The sequence below is a fragment of the Durio zibethinus genome, chromosome 19 (assembly GCF_047325235.1).
Source record: "Durio zibethinus cultivar Kanyao isolate XHJ-2024 chromosome 19, ASM4732523v1, whole genome shotgun sequence".
In the NCBI taxonomy this organism is placed as follows: domain Eukaryota; kingdom Viridiplantae; phylum Streptophyta; class Magnoliopsida; order Malvales; family Malvaceae; genus Durio; species Durio zibethinus.
Window position 1 is genome coordinate 22,108,015 of NC_143180.1, and position 6,648 is coordinate 22,114,662.

Below are 6,648 nucleotides of genomic sequence, written 5' to 3' on the forward strand. Positions count from 1 at the left end.
TTTCTCATTTTTTCATTCATTCTTTTTTTTTTCTTCTTTTTTTTTTTCTTCATCATCTTTTTTTTCTCATTTTTCATCCATTGTTGATATCTTTCATGTAGCATGATTCCATTGCTTTATCATGAATATACCTTCGCTCAACATATGATCATTCAAGTTGAGTATCCACACTTGATCCAAATGGACTTTTCAAGGTTGTAATGTAGGCCAAGGTGAAGGGTCATAAAAAAATAGATATAATAGGCTCAAAACATGTATTAAAAAGGTTCAAAACCAAAGGATCATTTGATATAACTTGGCATTTTGCCCCACATCGTTTCACTACTTTTTTTTCCTCACACAAAGGATTCTCATTACTTTGCCCCAAGTCATGTGTGGCATTTATTTTTTCCTTTTTCTTTTTTTTTTTTTATTTTTGAGACCTTTTGTGATTTTTTTCAAAAATTGCCCCCCAGTGTAGAGGGTGATCCTTGATTGGGGTTCTTCCGAAAAAGAAATCATAATAGGCTCAAAGGGGTAGCAATAAATGATTTTTCGAATGGTAAAAGAAAGATGGCCATTTTTCATCTCAATTGTGAATACTTTTCTTGAACATCATTTATTGAACAAAGCTCATGATCCTGTATAAAAGATTACATATCTTTAAGATATATCTCTTTCACCTCTGGTAAAGGCTTACCCTTTTTATTTTTGCTTAAATCATCTCCTCATATTAATGTGGACAAGTTCTCAAAATTAAATCTTTTTGTTATCATTGTCTAAATATTCATCATCTGAAATTTAAGAATGGGAGTATAAAGTTATGAAAGGTAACAGATATGGAGTAATAGTCAAGTGAAAGAGAAAAATGTAACGAAATGCATTAACTTGCCTTTATTAAGATGATAACAAGTGAAGTCATATTGCAAAAAAAAGAAATCTAACATTACTTGAAAAAGAAGTCTTAAAATGACAAAAAAAAACCTTTAACCAGCCTTATCTCCATTCTTAAAAATTATCACCCTATATGATCAGGTGAAGAATCTTTATTGACATCTTGCCCCTCAATGCATTGTGACTTTTCGGATCCTTTCTGTTCTTGACTTTCACTCAGTACGCTAACATTAGGTATTGTTGATTTTCCCTGATCAAAACTTACCATTCCATCATTGATCAACCGTTGCACCTTATGCTTTAAAGCAGTGCAATTTTCAGTAGAATGGCCAGTAATTCCATAATGGTAGTCACAGCGGGCTGTAGGATCATACCACTTTGGATAGGGTGGTTTAAGCGGTTCCACATGGCTGGAGGCAATCAAATGGCTATTATAGAGTTCTCGATATAACTCTGTATAAGTCATAGGGATTGGATCAAATACAGATTTTTCTCGAGTAATCCGTTGTTCTCGTGAACCACTTACTGGGTTAATAGGGCGAATTTAGGTTCTTATAGGAGCTTGAATGTTAAGGCTATATATAAGATTTTGAAGGCTAAAAATTGATCGGTATGTGGATGAATAAGGTGGTTATGGAGCTAGTTGGTATGGGTAGGATGAGGCATTATTCACAGTAGGATAGTATGCAGAGTAACCTTGGGATGGATAGGGTTGATAACCCCTGAATTATTGTCTATCAAAGCTCACAGCTTGAGCTTGAGCTTCTTTCTTTTTTGATGCCTTTTTAGTTTCTCTTCCTTTCAATTTACCATTTTTTATGGCACTTTCAATAATTTCTCCAGAGATCACCATGTCGGCAAAATTTTTTGTTGCATTCCCTATCATCTTTTCATAATAGGGAGACTTCAAAGTGCTGATAAATAACACTGTAGTTTCTTTCTCAGTCAAAGGAGGTTGTACTTGAAAAGCAACATCCCTCCACCTCTGGGCATACTCTTTAAAAGACTCGTTTGCCTTTTTCTCCAGATTCTGTAAAGACAAACGATCAGGGGCCAAATCGATAATATGTCGATATTGACTGATGAAGTCATGTGCCATATCACTCCAAAAGCGAATGCTGGTTCTATTCAGCTGAACATACCATCTGGCCGCTGAGCCTGTAAGGCTATCCTAAAAGACATACATTAAGAGTTTTTCATCATAAGCATGAGCTGCCATCTTCCGACAATACATGGTGATGTGAGTTCTGAGGCACTTTGTACTATCATATTTTTTAAATTTTGGTACTTTGAACTTATGAGGAATAACCATATCAGGGACTAGGCAGAGCCCAACAGCATCTACTAACCCATAAAAGCTAAATCCTTCCACAGCCCGTAGCCTTTGATCTAGCATACTAATCTTGGAGCTTTTTTAAACTTCCACTCTTATCTTTTCTTTCTCCTTCTCCTTTAAATCATCTAGATCAAGAATTGGTTCTGTTACCTTTTCAGTGAAGACAGGATTTACATAGCTATTATACTGTCCTGGGTTGGAAGCTGATGGCATTCCAAGATATGTTGGATATTCGAAGTGTTGTGGTGGAACATCTTGAGCAGATTGGGCTTGAGGTGGGCCAAAACCTGGAGCATATAAAGGGTTAGCCACTTCTTGCAGCGAGGGAACTTGTTGGCTTGCATTTTCTTCAGCTCCTTTTCCTTTATTCATGTTATTAAGAGCCTCCAAAATTTTGCTCAGCTCACTTTCAATCTTCTTTTGTGCTTTTTCTATCTTTTCAAATCTATGAGAATTTTTCTGCTCCATTTGTCTTGCTCTGGATCTTGTGTTGTATCGATAGGCAGGGTTCTCACTAGATAGAGCTATCCTTGGACCTTGAGTACCATACTTATGATTAGAAATGTTATGCTATGCTTTATGTATGATGCTTTGATGCACGAATGAAATGCACATTTTTCTGAATGAAATCTAGTATGAAATGGATGCAAATGATTGTGTTAAAATATGATCATGAAAATAATGCATATGCATACAATCAGAAAAACAACATAATTAGTTCCATGGATGAAATGAAAGTGATGCTGATGCATAATGTTACATATGATAATGAAAATGATTCACAAAGTTAAACAATCAAAATGATTAGATAAACACCCTTTTTATGTCTTAATTTCAAGGTATATCTATCATTGGGTAGAAAGGGCTCTATCCTAGGCTTAGGCACTCTTAAGGTTCACTATATGCAGTTTTAAGGTCAAAGTCTAAAGGTTCTCAAATTGTTCTTTACATCTTTGTCCATCACAGACTAGTAAAGCACCCTAATCCTCACCCATTATAGCCTACAAGCGAAAAAGGTTCAATTTGAGTGAGAGTATTTTGCTAGCCACTACGGAGGCATTAGACCTCACGAAAGCAATAGGTACTTTACTCCCTCCTAGAGGGATAGAGCTCGGGTGTAGAGCTCATGTTATGCACATGCATATGAATGACATAATTAACAAGGTAAATAAACATGAATGAATAATAACACATATATACAACAAGGTTCAATTTTATTAGGCTTTTGGATAACACAAATTATTTGCTGGCCTAACTCTCAAAGTCCCGAGCGGAGTCGCCAAGCTATCATAACGTCTAGATCCGGGGATCTATTGCTAGACATTGACTTAAGGGAGTCACCACCAATCTTTTTTATCTAGGTGCGATTGGCCACCTAAAGAATCTGTCTTTTCAGGGGACACCTAAGTTTAAGGGTCCCTAAAAGAATAGGTTCAGGTCTACTAACCAGAACAGGGTTCGGGAGTTCGGTTACATGTGAGGAAGGTTATAGCACCCTCACAACGCCCATCAAAAGATGGTACTAGCTGAAATTTGTGTTATCCAATGAGCCTTAAAATTTTACCAAGTAATTAGTTATTGAAAATTATTCTCAATTGACTCTAATACTTTTAGCAAAAAATTGAGAAAATTCCCTCACCTCAAGAGTATGCAAGGAAAACTATTGTTTCACTTACAGAGGCTCCATCGTCGGATTATTTAAAGAAAAATCAAAATCAAAATCAAAATAAAAAGGAAGAAAAGAATGATTGTTTTTGTGCAGGAAAAATTGATACTTTCAACTTTTCCCCAAAAATATTCTTTTGAAGCTTTAATTTCGAGGAAAATTGATACTTTCAACTTTTCATCAAAAATTTATTTTTTTGAAAATTTATTTTTTAAGAAAAAATGATACTTTCAACTTTTCCTCAAAAATCCTTTTTAAAAAATTTATTTTTAAGAAAAATTGACACTTTCAACTTTTCCTCAAAAACCTTTTTTTTGAAATTTTATTTTTAAGAAAAATTGATACTTTCAACTTTTCCCCAAAAATAATTTTTTTTATTTTTATTTAAAGAAAATAGAATAATAAAACAAAATAAAAGTGAAAATAAATAAAATAAAAAAATAAAAGTAAAAAAAATAAAAATAAAATAAAGATAAAGATAATATTAAATAAACCTAATCTAATAAATAAAATTAATTAATTAATTAAAAAAAAAACTTGTAGTGGCTCGGAGTACGGGTTGGCTCGGCTCGACTCAAGAAAGAGAAAACGGCTCGGAGAAGCGGCTTGGAACCTCGACTCAGCTCGACTATCGGTTCAGAGGGAGAGACACGTGCGGGTCAGGAAGTAGGTCTACGCTCGGGTCGGGTCGGATCTCGACAAAACACGCGGATCCTCTAGGTTACTTAAGGCAAAAATCGTGTCATTTTGGGAGGGTATATAAGGCTCTTCCCTCTGTTTTTTGATAGAAAAGCTCTTCCCCTCTCTCTCTTCTTCCTTTTTCCTCTCGCTTCTTTCTAAACGGCCGAAGAACTCCGATTGAATATTTATCGGATTCTCACCGGAATTTGGGTTTTTCGCTTGAAGTTCGTCAAAAAGTTGGTCGATTTCTGGATCCTTTGTCGAAAATTGGGCAGCTTGTCGGAAACTTCAAAGTTGGCCAAAATCTTCACCGAAAAATGCAACTTTCGTCGAAAAATTCAACCAGAATATGGAATTTTCCAAAAAATTCCAGAAAAAAATCACCAAAAATCTTCAAAAAATTTTTGCTAACTCTCAGAACACTTCTAAACCTTTTCTTAGCCTTCTATACTCTTCTATACGCCTCTTTTCTCTCAAATCAGTAGCTTTTTGCTCACTGGTTTTCTATCTGTGTATTGCTTCTATTCTAGAGGGTCCTTTTTATAGGGATTGATTAGGAGTTTCTGATCAATCTCAATTCCTCTTTGGACGGGGATTCAATCTTTGAATCCAATCTGAATTCTGATTGAATCCCCATTCTCAGTAGGATTCTTCAACAGAATTCAATCCCAGCCTTCCAAAATAAAAATCAGATAAAAAAATTAATAGATAATTAAAAAATAATAATAAGATAAATCAACAATAATATTATAAGATAAATAAAAATAATAATAATAACAGATAAATAAATATATAAATATATAAATAAAAATACATATAAAATAAAAAATAAAATAAAAAAAAGGAAAAATAAAATAAATATATATTAATAAATAGTAATAATAAATAAATAATAAATACATAGGATATAAAGGAAAATATATACATAAAATATAAAATAAAAATAAAATAAAAATAACAAAAATATAAAATAAAATTGGGCTTACCCATTTGGACCAGGTCCAATTGATCCGGGCCTGGACCAAATTGGGTGTCTACAGGGTGTAATACTAACTAGCAGTGTTGATTGTTATCGTGTAGCTTCTTATATAGAGAACTGAAGGGGAAACAATTGATGAACAGATTTAGATTCATTGACTCTAACTTCATTAGTGAGTAGAGTGGCACAATCGTGTGTTGTGCTAATCATGTGATCCAATGCATGAAAAGATCGGTTGATTATTATTTGCTCCCGTATAATGCGCAGTAAGCTATATTCCAACCTTAATTACTCTAACTTGCTCCATTCTATGATTTGATGCATATTCTGAGTATATCATTGTTATTATTTTGTAGTCGTCATTAGGTGCTTATTGTGATTGACACCAAATCCTTAACACCATACTTTCTTAATTCAATTAATCTAATGGCGATGCCTAACCCCGATATTGAAACTTTTAGAAAGAGGTATTACAGTACTTTATTATATTATATATGTTCTGTTTCTTTATAAAAAAATTTATTTATGTTCCCACTAATTTTTTTTTCTTTTCAATTTAGGGTAATATCTGCATTCAATAAGAAGATAAGGAAACTGAAATGGGTATCATTACCTATAAATGTCAAATTTATTCTTTTAATGCTGAGTTTGTGTAGATAAATATTTTTTAAACTGACTCAATTTAATTTTCAAGTACCTCATCAACCCGATAATACTGAATGTGGATATTATGTCCTTCATTTTATGTGGGAGATAATGTTACATGATTTTATGACCACACCATTCAAGGTTAGTATAAATTTCATAAACTTGTTATATATTCAAAAAAAAAAAAAATGGTACATTATGTTCTCATTTCTTAACATTTACTTCTGGTATTTTTTTTAGTGGGAGCGTAAAGAAAGCTTCACGAAAGAGGAGCTGGATGAAGTCTGTAAAGAATGGTATGATTATGTATTGTCATTTATCAATGTTGATAAACCTTTAGGTAAGACATTTATCAACGTTGAATGTAAATATATATGGAACAAATTGTTATAATGTTTTTAACATGCCATGTTGAATGGAAACTTTAAGTTTGTACATTGGGAGTATTGGTTTAATATTATTGTT